The sequence below is a fragment of the Lagenorhynchus albirostris genome, chromosome 2 (assembly GCF_949774975.1).
Source record: "Lagenorhynchus albirostris chromosome 2, mLagAlb1.1, whole genome shotgun sequence".
Lineage (NCBI taxonomy): Eukaryota > Metazoa > Chordata > Mammalia > Artiodactyla > Delphinidae > Lagenorhynchus > Lagenorhynchus albirostris.
Genome location: NC_083096.1, coordinates 106,456,604 through 106,476,214, shown reverse-complemented (window position 1 = coordinate 106,476,214; position 19,611 = coordinate 106,456,604). Strand labels below are relative to the sequence as shown.

The window sequence follows — 19,611 nt, the reverse complement described above, 5'->3', positions numbered from 1 at the left end:
TTTAAACTTTCATAACCTGGAACCCCAAATTCTAGGCATTCCCTACTGGCAGTTATCCTATTTATGATCTGACAGTCTACTGCAATAACCTAAAAATTTTTACTCTACTCTGAAACATCATAAATGTATGTTAAGTTTTTAGTTTATTTCATATAAAATGTGGACAATATTTTTGTAGGCATTTTTGATAATATATTTAATCATTATGAGAAGACAGCAGGATATTTTAAAAGGAAAGGACACTTCTGAAAGTTTGGAAGACATACATACCATGGCTATAATTATTGCCCCTACTATGAAGAGTTTCCTTGTACCCTGTTCTTATTTTGCTCTTAGAAATGGTCACATTATACAGGAGTTGCCTATCTTCTTGGAAGAATGTAAGCTCTTTGAGGGCAGGGATAGTGACCTAGTCACCTTCATACCTCTAGAACCTAACAGGATGCTTGGCATAAGTGCTCAGGCAATATTTGTTGAATAAAGGACTAATGTGGTGAATGAATAAAAACACAAACACAACTGCAAAATCAAAACAAAAGTTCCCAAAGTATAAGAAGAAAAACAGTTTTCTTCCTATGAAATTCGGATATCTCATTCAAATAATGCAAATTCCATCATGGTTCTGATTTCTTAACTCAGCAGTTTTAGCAACGCCTTCAAAATATCCAATAATCCTCGAGTGCGATTTAAAGAACCCGCTATTTGGCAACCCCATGTATTTAATTATTCGAAGTACTGACAGAAAATTCCATATTTCTTTTCCTTTCGTACATAGTATCAAGTACAGTTCATTCATTCTCCAAATGTTTACTGAGCCCATTCTATGTGCCAGGCACTGCTCTAGTAGCAGGGATTCAGTAGGGAACATGACAGACATAGTTCCTGCTCTCAGATAAAGAATAAGGTCTTCCATTTTTCTTTTACAGTATTTTAAATTTGTATAACAAGTAATATCATTTTAGAACAGCAGGAATTTACAATTGCTATTTAGAAATTAAAACATTTGCAATAAAGTTCATTATTTCTAATATCTTTTATGGTACCAAGTACATACTTTGTAAAACATTAAATCCAGTTAAAGAATAAAAGAATTGCTTCTAATTATTTTCTTCTTATTTCACAACTCAGAGCAGCACTTTTAAATATGATCTTATTCTTTCCACAAGTGTGTTCCTTAATACAACAAATATTACAAGTAAATATTATAAATATCCTTCTTTGGCATTATTATTTATACCAACAATTATTTTTCTGCCCGTCATAGGTCTTAGAATTCTGTTTTGAGATTGGCAAATTTCCACAGAAATAAAAATAGACTTCAAATAACATCATATTCAATGATATCACTCCAAAATGGTGCTAATGCAGCACCCAGCAGGAGTCTCTACATCACACACAGAGAAGTTAAAAATGGGCATCACATAAACATGTGTTAGGAAGGAGTGTGCAAACGTCAATGAAAAGAAAAGCAAACCTTGATGCTATACTATTACCCGTTCCTGACATTTCTAATTAAGTTAGGTAGAAAAAGTAAAATGCCCAAATAGGAACAACCTCATAAATCAGAAATGGATGACAGATTTTTTTTTAAAAAACTAGCCTGAAAGACATTTACTTTCTTTTCCTACTTATTATATTCACAGAGGTAGACAAATATATGCTCAATCTGAAAGCCTATATTAGCTTTTCTCAACAGGAAGCAACGTTGCTAACGAAGTGGTAAATTCAGTGTTAATGAGTGGCTTCACTGTTACCACCTCAGAGGTAAAACCTTCCATGTTCCATGTTCCACCCATCTGTTCTGGTGTTAGAGGTTCAGAGATGGAACAGACGCTTCCCATTTAAAGCAACTTCATTGGTACCCCCTGAACAGCAGGGTGACAAACTATGAGAATATCATGTCAGCTTGGAGATTGCATCCTCATTACCAGAATGGCTTTATAAGAGCCTTCCATAAGTTCAAAGTTTGAAGATATCAAAGGGCTTTGCTCAAAAACATAGAAAGAATAACAGATTTTTAAATATACAAAGCACATGTAGTAAAAAGAAAAACAGAAGATCAAATTAAATATTGTGAAAATATAAAATGAGGTCTTTAACAGTCAAAGTTTTCCTTTACATCTACATAGTGAAATACACCTTACTTGCCTCCAAATTGACCATCTCTGCTCAAAAATAGGGGAGTTATTCTTTTTCAGAAAAATTTTTTATTAGCACATTAATATTAAAAATACACTGCATCAGTTTAAAAATATGCTACAAGAGGCTGAATCAGTAAGCTAGTATTTTAGCAACAATAAAAAATTCTCCTGGCTTAATTTTCAGAATATATTTCTGTAAATGAAAGTGTTCAAGATACATTTTTTCTTAACAGTATTCAAGACTCAGAGCTATTGCATTGAGATACAATATAGAACAATGGATCATCAAAATGTGTTGCACTGACCCAGAATTTTGACATCAAAAATTATTTCCCTACATTCAGGATGCTTATGGAATATCCAGGCAAGAAAGCATTTGACCTATAAGTTAATTTCACACTGTCTCAAACAGTTTTTCAACCACTTTTATATAGTTAAATATATATAAAAGAGTCATAAATACTAGGTTACGTTAATATAACAAAGGAAGGAGCATATTTGAAGGTAGGCATTATTCATTAAGTTTAAAAAGGAGAAACTAATGAATTAAAATAAACAAATTAATGTTATATTGTTTGGCCTCTCTAAATTTCAATGAAATTGCTGTATCACTTAGGATCTTTTTATTAAATGTTTAGATACTATCACTGTGTCCTCCTCCATGTAATCGTATAACCACAATTTTTCTATTAACTGAATTTTAAAATGTTCTTTAAAAAAATTCACATACTTTATAAAAAGCTGCAAATGGAATTTTAAATCTACATAAAACATATTTCAGGTTCTGGAAAATCATAATGAGTTCTACAGCTATAACTGCCTGTAGTTATATACTGTGAGCATTAAAAAAAAGTACAAAGGTCAGATCTGTCTTCAAGATGACATCATCACTTATATGCCTCAAGCTAGACTTATTGTCTCAGAAATCTCAAACATCAGTATTTTTGCAAACTATCAGCACTTGCTATAACACCCTCACCACACTACATCTTGAGGTTACTACAGAAGAAATGAGGTGATAATTGCATATTAACATAATTATTCTGTAATCCCTGTGAGCAAGCTTCCTAGGTCACTCAGTAATTCAGATTAGATACAACCTTCCTGTCATCAAATCTATGCTGTCCACTTCCTGTTCATGAATAATTCTGTTCTCATAGAAAATTAGCTTAATTCCATTCTTTTATGTACATTATTAATTGTATTTATTGCAAGTAGGTTAATATTTTGTGGGTACTTATTACATAATACCAACCTCTGTCATGTAGTATAATTTCACAAAAAATATAGTACAATTTGCCCTCACTCTACATTAGTTCATTAATAACTACACTGCATAGCTATAAATAAATTATAATGTTGCCCACTAGCTGAGTTAGAGTTAGGATCTGTCAGATTTTCACAAACCCCATGTTCATTTAAATTATCCTTGAAAACACACGACAACTTCAGTTAGTCATATTTTGAGATTGGTTCAAGAACAGAAAACCATTAACAACTGTCATTCTAATTGCAAAAAAAACCTTAATTAACTGAAATATTACATCTAAAATTACTTCAGTATTTAAGCATATATATACTATACACAATGTACAAATATATATACCTGTCTCACCTAGCATACAATGCAAGTGAAGACAGAGTATACCATATATAATGATATCATCCAGGTAGTATCCTAAGCTGTATGTCACATTGACAGGAAACTCTAAAAAAATACTGAACATTTGTAAGGGTACCCAGCATATAACATGAAGAATGAAGAGAAAACCTGGCAAGTTTAATCCAACAATTAGCCAATGCAATCAGCAATCTTCAAATGTTTGAAGGTTTGGCATACAGAAGAAAAAACATATAATCAATATGTTTGAATCATAAAGATGTGGATTTTATCTCAAGATTAAGAAAAACTAGAAACAGGAACCATTCAGCATTTCAATGGGTTGTCTTACAAAAGAGTGAACTGAATGGCTCAGCAGGTTGGACTATTTGTCAGAACACTGTAGAAGGAAATACGGCACTGGAGATTGGATAAGATGATTTCTAAGGTCCTTTCTCATATGTACTATGTATGTTTAATGTTTGGTTATTACACTATTAACATTATTTGAAATAATGAGCTAAAAACAGAAGTTAAATTTATACTATTGAACTTTAAAAATATTCTCTAAATTCAAAATTACCTGAAATAATCCTGTAGTTGTAATATTTGATAAGCTGATTCTTGAACAATGAAATATGGCACTAAATGACTAACACACTGAGGTCACAGAGCTATATGCATCCCGAAAACTCGAGGTATAGAGGTTTTTTCTATTGGCAACACCAAAAATAAAAAATAGCGGGAACATTAATAATGCTTTCTTGCCAGCAGCATGTGGCACTGCCATGACAAACTAATGATCTAATTGTACCACCTACCACCAAATTACATTGAACTTGTTGAATAGTTCTGTTCCTGATGCCATGTATTATCCTCATTATTTAATAGAAAGATGTTACAAACAGTAAGGTACTAGCTCATAAATAACGTAATAACACAAAGCGATTCTTGTTGAAAAATACACTAAATACTACACATAGTTTGACACATCTCAAGAAGCTGCTATATGGCAAACTGAAGCAGGTAATGCAAGGAGGACAAAAGAAAGGGGCCCACAAAGGCATAACTTTAACAATCTGGCAAAATCATATAATAATGAGAAGCAACAGTAGTAGAAAAACAAATGGACATTTATTAATAAAAGGTTAATTTCCTAATGAAGAACTTTGCAATTGGAAGAGGCAAGGTAATAAACTGCAGCTGCAACCAAAGGAGAGTGCTAAGTCATATTCAGCACGGAATGACTGACTGTTGTGTTGTTTATGCTTTCATGTAGTCAGAACAAGATAAGTGACCATCTCAGTTTTGATAGGGTAAATGACACACATATGCACACAGCTCCAACAAGAACAATTCATGTCTTTAAAAATTAAAATGCGTGATAACTTCCTTCATATGACTTTCAAACCAATCAAACTTTTGACCACAATTTTATAATTGAGTCAAAAATGTGTCAATTCCACACTACAGAGGTACTGTGTCAACTCTGCCCTCCACCAAAAGAGTATTAAACTGCCATAAATTATTATTTTACTTTGGGTCTTTGTGTTCTTCAGTTTATGATGAGTTTGCTGTTTCTGCTTAATTTTGAGATATTTATTAACCCACCACATCCAATAAGTGCAAAAGAAGTACAAGTGTCAGAAGTCCTAGGAAGACAAAACATATAATTATATTAGAAATGAAAATAGAGATAATAATACCCAAAGTGGTAAGATAAATATATATGCATATGGAATGAACTGCTTCAGAGAAGAAATAATTCTTACGGGCAGAGAGAAATTCACCATTAAAACACTACTGTGCCTATACACTTGACAATAATCAGCAAGAAACAAGGAATACGAGAAAGGAAATTTTTGAGTACAGAATCAGTATCAATGTCAGATGTCTTTTTGCCTAGTGGTTATTCAGGGAAGGCCAGGAATTTGTTCAAGAACTCAAAAATTTACAATGTTCTAAGTGCTGCTGATGTAACTTCTGCCCCAGACATATGCGATTCCATAGGATCAAGGTCCATTAGAATAGCACATCAAAGTTAGTGACATGACTGCAAATGCAAACAATCGTGGCTTTGAAAGAATTCCTTACAACAGTTGAAGAGATAATTTGTGCCTTAATATATAGCCTGGAACATAAGAAATGTTATGCTGGTTTCTTTCTACACTCAAACAATTTTGATAACTCTTTCAAATTCAGAGCTTCAAATATTCAACTGTATGTATTTAAAAAAAAAACTTTTGGAGATCTCAATGGTTACGGTAAAATTCTCATTATAAAAGTTCCATTAATTCATCTGCCAATCATATATTAATTAATCATATTTAGGAAACACAAAATTGTTTATGGTCTAATGGGAAGCAAACAAGAACATTCTCACATCTGGAGAATATATTATTTCCCTAAATTACAATTTCATTTTATTGAAAGGGGGGTTCAGATCACATACAAAAAATTCTGTAATTAACCTTTCACCTATATTATACATTTAAACTCTATTAAGTAAATTCAAATTTATATATATTTAGATGGGAAAGTGGGGCACTTTCATTGAGAACTAGAAAAACAAAAAAACACAGAAGTTTTATTTTCTACAAAATAATATATTTATTAAACATGAATTCTCTTACTGATATTACCATTTACTCAATTTTTCTTCTTTCCTTTCTCTAAAATCAGCCTACAAAATTCCAATTATCTTCTGAGAAAAATATTCCAAGGTAATCACTACTCTATAATTATCTTCATTTAGGATGGTAAAAAATTCAAATATAAGAAATTTGCTTTCCTTAACACAAAGTATGCACCTCTCTCATATCACTGTCCTTAAAAAAAAAGAAAATTATTTTTGTAAAGGCAAATCACAAACCAGCCACTGCTTTTTTCCTGATTTTACATTTGACCTAACAAGTTTTTACTTACTGCATGTTCAATTCTGGAGTTTTAATTATAAAACCAGAAGCATTTATTTATTGTGAATTTAAGTAATTACAAAATTTCACCAAAACGTTACAGAAAACACTACATTATATTTAGAAAATGCAAGTACTTATTGATAATCAAATGTGGAGTTCCCTGGTGGTTTACTGGTTTGGATTCCGTGCTCTCACTGCCACGGCCTGGGTTCAATCCCTGGTGGGGGAACTGAGATCCTGCAAGCCGCAGAATTTCCTTCAGGTTTACTCATATGGAGAGAGACTGAGGTCATGGTCAAGAGTAGCAATTTTGAACCATGAGAGACAGAATGTTTGGTTTCCATATTACCAAATCCATAAAACCAAAATGTTATCAATAGCACATTACTGTTTTATAAAAGGAGACTGAAGCATATTTAATATTGAGGTATTTCATGGAAATTTTTAATTATTTGTAACTCTAACTATCCAAATGGTATTGTTGGTAGTTTTTTTTTTTTTTTTTAACTGTACTGCTATCTGAGGAAGACTATATAGGACACATAAGTATAAAAAACTGCTATCAATAAAAAGCAATACATTATTTCCCCAGTGAGTAATATGAATTATTTAATAATAATATTAGGCTACAGTTCAGAGGAAGTAGAAGGTCCTATAAAATACCATGGCTAAGAAAAGCCTCACAGAAAAGAGAGAGTTTTAGATAAATTTTATAGTGCAGTGCCAAGACAATCACTCTTTGGAGGCAGACCTGCCTGGGTTTGAGAAATAGCTCCACAACGTCTATCGTATTAGGACAAAGTTACTCCATTTTCCTTCAACTTCAAGTTGCTTCATCAATAAAATAAGAGTGGAACCTTCTTATAGGATTGTAAGGATTAAATAAGACAATGTACATAAAACATGTAGCAAAGGGCCTGTTATTTAGTAATTACTCATTAAGTGTTCATTCCCCATGACCCTTGCCATTAACTTACTTCATGTACAGAATGACGACACTGAATTTGTGTACTGCTCCTAATGATAATGGAGACCCTCCCTTACAAGCAGAAATGTATTCTGGGAGGAGATACCTGAGAACTTACACTACTCCCAGGGTATAATAAACAGGATAAATAAGCAGAAGATAAAGAGCCATAGGAAGAAGCATATCTTAAGAGTTGCTGGTGCTAGAACAATACCACTCTTGTGGGATAAGGCAGGGCATTACTGTTCAATAAGCAATAAAGAGGGGAATTACAGTGCATGACCCAGTGCTCTAAGGAAAAAAGATGTGAAGTGGCCACTCAGGATTCAAGAGTTTCTAAGAGTTCCTGATCCCTTTCAGAATATCAAGGACATGAATTTATCTTTCTCTCTTGTAAAATGCCAACGAAATGAAAGTAGAAGGACTAGAAGAGAGAGACATATGTAGACAAATAAAACCATAAACCTGAACAGTTATAGACAAGGGCTCTGGAAAGAAAGGAGACCACAATCTCAAATAAAAAAAACAAATAAACAAAAGAACTAAAAACAGATTTTATACAAAAGAATAGGAATCAGAATAGCATCAGACTTTTCACCGTCAAGACTATTACATCAATGGAGCAATAATTTCAAAGTTTGGAGTTAAAATTACTTTGACTATATTGATACAATCCTATTCAAAGACAAATTATACAACATTCAGGTTGAAGGCACACAGTGTGTAAGTTTTCCACTTACCTGTCATTTCAGAAAAATTTTCCCAAAAGGTTGTGTGTGTGAAGGGATCTGAAATTCATGTGCTAAGTGTATTTTACAACAACAAGGTTATGAATACTTATTAATAGTGATTGAAATACAAATTTAAGTGTCTGTTAAAATTAGAAGGTTAACCACTAGAAGAATAAAAAGAGAAAGTAAATATACTTAATATCCTCAGATTCTATAAACTATTGTATTTTAAAGAAAGAAGTACAGGAGCAGTAGGCTGACAACTTTGAAATAAAAAACTACTAAAAGGGCTTCCCTGGTGGCGCAGGGGTTGAGAGTCCGCCTGCCGATGCAGGGGACACGGGTTCGTGCCCCGGTCCGGGAAGATCCCACATGCCGCAGAGCGGCTGGGCCCGTGAGCCATGGCCGCTGAGCCTGAGCGTCTGGAGCCTGTGCTCTGCAACGGGAGAGGCCACAACAGTGAGGGGCCCGCGTACCGAAAAAAAAAAAAACTACTGAAAAAAAAAACCCAAAAAACAAAAACAACTCTCAACAGGTGAGGTGAAGAACAGAGTGAATAAAGCTGATGAAATGAGGTATTCTTCCAATAGAAAGATTTTTTTACAAGGGAGTAGGAAGAGCGTTAAAAAAAATAACAGAAAAGAGACACAAAGTCTAGACCCCACAAATTATAATGAGTAGAAATTATAGAAGAAACCTGGGGAACAGGGAAGAGGACACAATAGAAAAAAATTTCAGAACTCAAGAAGCACAATCTTCAGAATAATAGCATTCAATGAGTGCTCAGCAGGATGAAGAAAAAGACATGTCACTTGAGAAGTCCTGGGGGAAATTTCAGAACTCTAAGAATAAAAGGAAGAATTCTACTCATTTCCAGAAAAAACAAAAACAAAAACAAGACTATCTACAAAGAAACAAGGATACACAATTCATCACCAGTAGTGTCATCAGGCTTTTGAGGAAACATTTTTAAAAATCAAATTTATTGGAAAAAATTACATAAGTAGAACATATTTGTTGCAATTTCCTCTACCTTTCCCACTCTATCCCACTTCAGTTACCAATGTAATAGTCTGGTGTATCCTACTACTCCTTTTTCTTATTCATACAAACATATATACATATGTATTTGTTTTGTGCTTACCTTCACAGAAATGGTATTATATTATATACATGCTACAATAAATATCCTTGTATAGACAGCCCTATAGTCATGTTTTTATTTTGATACTGTAGATCCTTTAAAATTGCACGTGAATTTTTTTAGTTTAATATACATTTTCAAATCATTTCCCTAAATCTCTATCAATATGCACGTCTACCTCCAATGTATAAGAATGTCTGTTTTCCCATATTCTTACCATTTTTGCCAGTATCATGGTGAAAGATGTGAAAATACTTTTTAACCCAGAATTCTATAACTAGCTAAACTAGCATTCAAGTATAACAACAAAATATAGACATCATTGGACAAACAAGGATTCCAAATGTTTATCACCTACAGATGAGAGAATTACTCAAGGAGATATTCAGGCATAGATAGAAAAGAATATGTGAAGAAGAATCAATAAACGTTAGTGAGCAATTAAACTAGTAAAACATGCAACTAAATCTAATAACTGTTGACAGTTGTTCAAAAAGGATTCCTACGAAATGAGAAGCATGTATTCTTTTTTGTTCAGGATAATCATGCTGGATCAGAGTAACTTGTCAGATTGGCTGGAAGTGGACCATAGATAGACTCCTGGCCTGCACCTGAGTGCCCTCCTAGTTAATAATATGGGAAATAAGATCCCCAAAAGATTTCAACGTGGGAGTTTTGACTACTGGAAAATGATCAAAAGAAAATCTTTTAAAAGTATGTTAAAATGTTAAGGATAACCAACTAAAATAGTGAAATAAGATATATAATTTCATATCTATAGAATTAAAAAATGGGAAAAAATTGATCCAATATAAAAAGTAACAACAATGGAACAAAGCAAAGAGAAAAAAAGCAGAAAAAAGTCCAAACATATCCGTATTCAGAATAAATTTATTCAGAATAAATGTGAAAAGTTCATATATTAAGAAAAAGGCATTCATATTTTTGTTTTGTTTTTAAGTATAGAATTAACATATAGAAACAACATAAGTATTCTATATGTTGTTTATAAAGAGGAAGATAAGGTGATAAAAAGATAAACTAGGCAAATGTTAATGAAAAGAAAATAGATGTCTCTACTACCAGAAAAGTCAAATGGAATTTAAGGCAAAAGCACTAGACCTGCTAGAAATGAATATTATATATTAATAAAGTACATGATCCACCAAGAAGATATATTATTCATGAGCCCCTATGCATACAACAAAATACCTACAAAATATATAAATTATAAACTTACAAGTATTAGGAGAAACTGACAGACAGTCACAAAGGGAAGCTTTAAACACTTCTCCCCAAAAGTCAAAAGATCAAGGAGAATATTCTAGTTTTCCTCTTCCAAGATCACCTTTCTCTCACTTTATGAAAGAAAGATTCCCAAACACAAATCTGCAACGATCTCCATCTCCATCAGTTGTTCAGGCCAATAACCTTCGAGTAATCTTCCTTATTCTCTTTAATTCGCACTTCATATCCAAACCATCAGGAAATCCTATTGCCATCATCTTCAAATTACATCCAGAATTCAATTGCCTCTCACTACTGCTACACCCAGGTCCACTATTATCTCTCCCCTGTATTATTTCAAGGGCTTCCTAATCTGGTCTTAGTGCATCTACTCTTGCCCACCCACCATCTATTCTCAACACTGCAATGAGAGGTATCATTTTAAAACCTAAGACAGATCAAGTTCCTCAAAACCCTTCAACAGCTCCCTGTTTTTCCCTCAAAGAAAAAAACCCCAACATCCTTATAATACCCTGTAAAAGGTGCTATGAAGATCCTTCCCAGTAACTCTTTTTTTTCTCTTTGACCTCATTTCTTACTCTTCTCCCTAACTTGCTCACCCAGTTCCAGCCATGCTGGCTTTCTTACTATTCTTTGGACATTCTCTCCCACATTAAGGCCTTAGCACTGACAATTCCTCAAGCTGGAATGCTCTATTTCCCAGGTACTCTCATGGCAAACTTCCTCATTTAATTTGCTTTTGCTCAACTATTTTCTCTTGAATAATGCCTGCCTGGACCACTTTGGTTAACATTACATACAAAACTCACCCACTTCCCTATTGCTGACATTCTTAAATACACTTACACTGGTTTACCCTTTTTCCTCCTGTAACATTTATCACCTTCTTAAATACTATGTAATATACTTACTAATTACAGTTATTGTTTGTGCATCATTTCCATAAAACTAAGTTTCAAGGGCACAGATCTTTGTCTTGTTAGCTGAATATTTCATGGATCTAGAAGGGTACCACCACCCAGAACCTTGATATTGTACATTGCTCTGATGTGTAAAAACTTCTGGGGAACCAAATAAAAGGTTTGAGAATACCAGATTTTCTTAGGGAGAATGCCATGGCAGCAAAGCAAACGATACAGAAAGGCCACATAGTCTCAATTCCCTGAAAAACAACTCAAGGCAAGATTCCAGTGTCTGTCTCTCACTCTACCTTCTTCCTCTCCATACCTACTTTCCCTTCCCTCCCCAATCCCCAGTCTTAGAATAAAAATTCAGAAATGTGAAGGTTGTCAACAATGACACGTATGATACGTGAACGGAATTTAAAAAGGGAAGCTGTTCCCTGGTGGCGCAGTGGTTCAGAGTCCGCCTGCCGATGCAGGGGACACGGGTTTGTGCCCCGGTCCGGGAGGATCCCACAAGCCGCAGAGCGGCTGAGCCCGTGAGCCATGGCCGCTGAGCCTGCGCATCCGGAGCCTGTGATCTGCAACGGGAGAGGCCATGGCAGACGTTTTCTGTAAGCTGAATTAATTAAATCTACAGTGCAAAGATTTTGAAGAAATTAGATTTAAAGCATGTATACAATATATAAGCATTGATAAATACTTTCACTTTGTGACAAAAATTACAAATGCAACTTAAAAATGCCACAGTTTGTCAAAATTCTTTTAGAGGACATTTCAAAGAAAAATTTTGAAGACCACTGATCAAATATACAGAGAACTCTACACAACAATAAACAGACATTTTTATTTCAAAACACGTATTTGTAAAACACAGATTTGTATAATCTGACTATATATTATAATGACCACAGAGAAATTTCCAACAGAGATGGAAGTCACATAGAGCACATTCTCTGGCCACCATGCAACAAAACTAAAAATTAGATACAACTAAGAGTTAATTAGTGAACTAGAAGAAGGTCAGAATAAAGTACCCAGAATGAAGCAATGAGAGATAAAAGGATGGAAAATGAAGACAGGAACCTGAAAAAGGATACAATGAAAAGATCTAGCACACATTTAATGGGAATCCTAGAAATAAAGGAGAGAGAAAATAGGGCAGAAGCAATGCTTGAAGAGATAATGGCTGAGAATCTTCTAAAACTGACAAGAGACATCAAGCTGTGGTTTCTGGAAGCACCAGGAACTCCAGAAAGAAAACTACACCTAGATACATCACAGTAAAACTGATGACAATGAAAGACAGTTAGAACATCTTAAAAGTAGACACAGAAAAAAAGAATAACTACACAAAGAGACAATAATTAGAGCGAGAAAGAAAAAAAGCAGCTCCTAATGTCTGAGAACTAATCTGATGCTTTCAGCTAAATCATATTGTTCTCCTGTTGAACATAAAAATATCTCACAGAATATCGACTTCAGACAAGGTAACTGTGTAACACAAACTACCAAATAGCGCCTTCCCTTGCTAAATGAGTTGATTAGCTACCTTCTTTGCCAACTATGTTTATCTCAGCTTCAGCCTGCCTTCCCTACAGATGAGATTTATTAAGAGGGCAATCTCAAGATGACTGAAAACAAAACACAACATACCAAAATTCATGGAATGTCGCAAAAGCAGTATTTGGAGGGAAATTTATAGCTGTAAATACCTACATTAAAAGAGAAGAAAGATCTCAAATCTATTACCTAACTTTATACCTTCAGGAACTGGAAAAAGAGCAAACTAAACCCAAGCCAGAAGAAGGAAGGAAATAATAAATATTAGAGCATAGATAAGAAAATATAAAAATAGAATCAAATAAAAAGTTAATTCTTTTAAAAGATCAAAAAAATTAACAAAGAAATTTACTAAGAAAAAAAGGAGAGAAGATGCAAATAACTAAAATCAGAAATGAAAATAGGGACATTACTACAGACTTTAGAGAAATTAAAAGGATTATAACAAAATATTAGAACTGAATACTAACAAATTAAATAATTTAGATGAAATGGACAAATTCCTAGAAACACAAATTACCAAGCCTGACTCAAGAAGAAACAGAAAATCTGAACAGATTTATAATTAGGTAATGAGACTGAATCAGTAGTCAAAAACCTCCCAAAACCCCCCAAAAGGAAAAGTCCAAGACTAAATGCTTTCACTGGTAAATTCTACCATTTAGAGAATTAACATCAATCCTTCACAAGCTTTTCCAAAAACAGAAGAGGGACTACTTCCTAACACATTCTATGAGGCCAGCTTTACCCTAAAACCAAAGCCAGACAAAGATACCAAAAGAAAATGACAGACTGTTATGAAGAGACGCAGAAATCCTCAACAAAATGCTACCAAGCTGAATCCAACAGCGCATTAAAAGGATTATAATTATAATTGAGTGGGATTACTCCAGGAAAGCAAAGGTGGTTCAATATAAGAAAAGCAATGTATTATATTAATAGAACAAAGGAATAAAACTACACAATCATCTCAATAGACGCAGAAAGACCATTTGACAAAATCCAACACTATTTCATGATTAAAAACACACAGCAAACTCGAATTAGAAGGGAATTTCCTTAACATGATAGAAGGTACCCATGAAAAACCCACAGCTAACATCATACTCATCAATGGTTAAAGACAAAGTCTTCCTCCCAAGACAAGGCTGCCTGCTTTTACCACTGCATTCAACACTGTACTGGAAGTCCTAGGCACAGCACTTATGCAAGTAAAACAAGTAAAAGGCATCCAAATTGGAAAGAAGTAAAACTACCTATTTGCAGATGACATGATTCTATACACAGGCACGCCTTGGAGATACCGGGTGTTTGGTTCCAGACCACTGCAATAAAGGGAATACTGCAACAAAGAGAGACAAGACAAATTTTTTGGTTTCTCAGTGAATATAAAAGTTATGATTACACTACACAGTTGACCCTTGAACAACACGGGTTTGAACTGCACAGATCTACTTATAAGCGAATGTTTTTCAATAGTAAATACTACAGTGCTACTTAATTTGAGGTGGGTTGAATCCGTGGATCCGGAACCTTGGATACGGAGGGCCGACCATAAGTTATACTTGGATTTTCGACTGTGCAGATGATGGGGACCCCAGTCCCCTGGCTTTTCCAGAGTCTATTACAGTTGATTAAGTGTGCCATGACATTATGTCTAAAAAAAAACAACGCACATACCTTAATTAAAAATACTTTATTGCTAAAAAATGCTAACCATCATCCAAGCCTTCAGCAAGTTGTAATCTTTTTGCTGGTGGAGGGTCTTGCCTCAGTGTTGACGACTGCTGACTGATCAGAGTGGTGGCTGCTGAAGATTGGGGTGACTGTGACAATTTCTTAAAGTAAGACAACAATGAAGATTGCTGCATCGATTGACTCTTTCTTTCATGAACAATTTCTCTGTAGCATGCAATGCTATTTGATAGTTTGAAATATTCCAAGAATTACCAAAATGTAACAGAGATATCAAGTGAGCAAATGTTGTTGGAAAACTGGTGCCAACAGACTTGTTCAACACATGGTTGCCACAAACCTTCAATTTGTAAAAAATGGAGTATCTGCAACACAATAAAGTGAAGTGCAATAAAACAAGGTATGCCTGTATAGAAAAGCCCACAGATTCCACACAAAAAACTTACTAGAGCTAACATAATAAACAACTTCAGCAAACTTGCACGTATAAGATAAACAAACATAAATCAATCGTGTTTCTCTATGTCAGCAATGAATGATCCAAAAAGGAAATTAAGAAAATTCTATTTACAAAAGCATTCAAAATAAAATACCTAGAAATAAATGCAACCAAGAAGGTGAAAGACTTATACACTGAAAAATTACAAAACACTGCTGAAAGAAATTAAAGAAGGCCTAAATAAATGGAAAGGCATCCCATGTTCATGGATTAGAAAACAAGATATTGCTAAGATGACAATACTTCCTTCCCAAAATGATCTACAGATTCAATGCAATCCCTATCAAAGTTCTAATGGCCTTTTTAAATAGAAACGGATAAGCTGATCCTAAAATTCATACGGAACTGTAAGGGGGCCTTAAGAGCAAAAACAACAATGAAAAAGAAATAAAGTAGGGGGACTCATAATAACTTTAAAATTTACTACAAAGCTATAGTAATCAGTGTGGTACTGGAATAAGGGTAGACATATAGACCAATGGAATAGATGTGAGAATCCAGAAATAAGTCCAAACATCTATGGCCAACTGATTTTTTTTTTTTTTTTATGCGGTACGCAGGCCTCTCACTGTTGTGGCCTCTCCCGTTGCGGAGCACAAGGTCCGGATGCGCAGGCTCAGCGGTCATGGCTCACGGGACCAGCCACTCCGCGGCATGTGGGATCTTCCCGTACCAGGGCACGAACCCGTGTCCCCTGCATCGGCTGGCGGACTCTCAACCACTGAGCCACCAGGGAAGCCCTGGCCAACTGATTTTTAAAAAGGTGCCAAGACCATTCGATGGGGAAAGAACAGTCTTTCAACAAATGGTGCTGGGAAAACTGAACAATCACATGTAAAAGAATGAAGCTGAACCCCTGCCTCATTTCATCTACAGAAATTAAATCAAAATGGACCAACAACATAAACATAAGAACTAAAACTGCTATTGCTCTTAGAATAAGGCTTAGGGATGGATCTTTATGATGTTGGATTTGACAATGAATTCTTAGAATTGACACCAAAAACATGATGAACAAATGAAAAAAATAGATAATTTGGACTTCACCAAAACTTCTGTGCAAAGGACATTATCAAGATATATTTGGTAAGGGTTTAATATCCAGAATATATAAACAGCTCAACAACAAAAAGAAAAAAAACCCAATTTTTAAAATAGGCAAAGGACTTAAATCGACATTTCTCAAATGAAGATACACAAATGGCTAACAAGCCCATGAAAAGATGTTCACTATCTTGGTCATTAAGAAAACTCAAATGAAAACCACAATAAGGTACCACTTCACACCCATTAGAATAGCTTTAATTAAAAAAAACAAAAAACAAAAAAACCCAGGAAAATAACAAGTGTTGATGAGAATGTGGAGAAATAGAGACCCCATACATTGCTGGTGAGAAACTGAAACAATGTACCCGCTGTAGAAAACCGTTGGGCGTTCTTAAAAAAGGTAACAAAGAATTACCACGTAACCCAGCTATTCAACTCCTAGATATATATCCAGGAGAAATGAAAACTTACGTACACACAGAAAATTGTACATGAATGTTTACAGCATCATTATTCATAATAGCCAAAAAAAGAAACGAAGTACATACTACAACTTGGATGAACCTTGAAAATATGCTAAGTGAAAGAAGTCAGACATAAAGAATCATTGTACGGTTCCTTTCATTTGAAATAGCAAGAATAGGTAAATCCATAGAGACAGAAAGTAAAGGGTACCAGGTGATAGTGGAAGGGGGGAATTGGAAATGATTACCTAACGTTTACAGGGTGTTGAAACACCTTTGAAATGAGAAAGGAAAGTATATTGTGAATATACTAAATACCACTGAATTGTACACTTAATATGATTAACTGCATGTTATGTAAATTTCACCTCAATTTTAAAAAAAAAAGATGGCAGTCAAATGTGCCCATGTTCTGACAACATCTAATTTAGAGCAAACTTCTACTTCCTTAGCTCCTCTCTAAAATTACCCAACCAAAGTCCAATCCTATAATAGGTTCTAATACCCTCTTAAAAAGACACCCCCAAATTCCTTATACTATGAAGAATCTTTCACTTCAACAAGTAAAAACCAAGTTCAACTATAGGTGTTCTTTGCTGGTCTTTTTGGTTGGAAGATGTTAACAGGAGTAGCACCTAATTTCTCAACAGAAACAACAGAAGCCAGAACACAAAGGGATAATAGCCTAATTAAAAGAAAATGATGGCCAAGCCGGCATTCTAACCAGTAAAAAACTGTCATTCAAAAGTGAGGGTGAGGGCTTCCTTGGTGGCGCAGTGGTTGAGAGTCGGCCTGCCAATGCAGGGGACACGGGTTCGTGCCCCCGGTCCGGGAAGATCCCACATGCCGTGGAGCGGCTAGGCCCGTGAGCCATGGCCGCTGAGCCTGCGCGTCCGGAGCCTGTGCTCTGCAACGGGAGAGGCCACAACAGTGAGAAGCCCGCGTACCGCAAAAAAAAAAAAAAAAAAAAGGTGAAGGTGAAATACAGAACATGACCAGAAAACAAAAACTGAATTTCTCAGCACAAATCTATACCAAAGTATATACTAAAGGGTATTCTTCAAAAAAGGGAAATGATTGAAGGTGGAGAACTCAAGATGCAGGCAGAAATAAGAAGCGCTAAAAATGTTAACTTGGGTAAATCTAAAATACTGACATAAAATAATGATGATGTCTCATGGCAATTAAAATATATATGGAGGGGCCTTCCTGGTGGCGCAGTGGTTGAGAGTCCGCCTGCCGATGCAGGGAACGCGGGTTCGTGCCCCGGTCCGGGAGGATCCCACATGCCGCGGAGTGGCTGGGCCCGTGAGCCATGGCCGCTGAGCCTGCGCGTCCGGAGCCTGTGCTCCGCGGCAGGAGAGGCCGCGGCAGTGAGAGGCCCGCGTACCACACAAAAAAATAAATAATAAAAAATTTAAAAATAACATATATATGGAGTTAAAAACAGGTGAGTATTATAGCAAATAAACCGAGCAAAGGGTGAGGGGGGTGATTAATGGAATTAAAGTGTTTTAGGTTCCTCACATGGTCTGGAAAGATACAAGGTAAATTAATTAGACTCTTACTGGTCAAGGATGCATGTTGCAATCTCTAGGGCAACAGCTCCCAAAAGTGTGATCTGTGGACCCCTGGGGGTCCCTGAAACCCTATCAGGGGATTCTCAAAATCACAACTGTTTTCATAATATTACTAATAAGACCTTATCTGCCTTTTTCACTCTCATTCTCTCACAGTGTACAACAGAGTTTTCCAGTCTATACGACTTGTGCTATCTCAACGGATTAAAGCAGAGCAGGTATGAGAATCCAGCTGTCTTCCATTAAACTAGACATAAAAGAGATTTGCAAAAATGTAACACTATTCTCACTAAATTTTGTTTTGGAAAGTATATTTTTCACAAAATTATATTATTTATGTTAACATTTAATAGGATATTCTTGTTCCCCAAAAGTATGTTATTTATGTAAATATTTAATAGGATATTCTTGCTCCCCAAAATCAGATTAAAAAAAGGTTTTTTTAGAGTTTAAATGGATCTTGAGAACACAGAGTTTGAGACTCAGTGACCTAAATAAATGAAAGGATATGACATTCATGGATTGGAAGATTTAATAACATAAAGATGTCAACTCCTTCTCAATTCAATTTTTGTAAAACTGACAATGTGACAGTAAAAATTTATATGGAACTGCAAAGAGCCAAGAAGAACAAGGTAGGAAAACTTGCCTCATTGAACATGAAGACTTGTTATAATGCCATGTTAATTAAAACAGCATAGTTTTGGTGCAAGGGTAGATAAAGTAGACCAATGGAAAAAAATAGAGCCCAGAAACAGATTCATACATATATGGTCACTTGATTTATTACAAAGTTAATACTGCAGAGCAGCTGGGAAACAATCTTTTCAACAAATGATGTTGCATAAAATGTACATCCATAAAAAAAAAAAAAGGTGACCTCTGTATGTCATATAATATCTAGAATAAGTTCTAAGTAGAAGGTAAATCTAAATGCATCATAAACAACATACAAAGTAATATACAATAATCAATTCTAGATAGAAAGTAGAAAGCAAAATAATAAAGCCTCTAGGACAGTGTCTCTAAACCTCATCAGCACTAGTGAACCTTTGGGCTAAATTAACTTTTTTGTGCATTGTAGAATACTTAGCATTCTGTGCACTGCAGAA

At 34.9% G+C, this 19,611-nt stretch overlaps 1 protein-coding gene across 4 annotated transcripts in view; it reads right to left on the bottom strand.

The window, feature by feature from the left end:
* The window catches only part of ZNF644 (zinc finger protein 644), a 118,308-nt gene that overhangs the window by 23,836 nt on the left and 74,861 nt on the right, over positions 1 to 19,611 (bottom strand). The gene's annotated exons all lie outside the window — the stretch shown is intronic.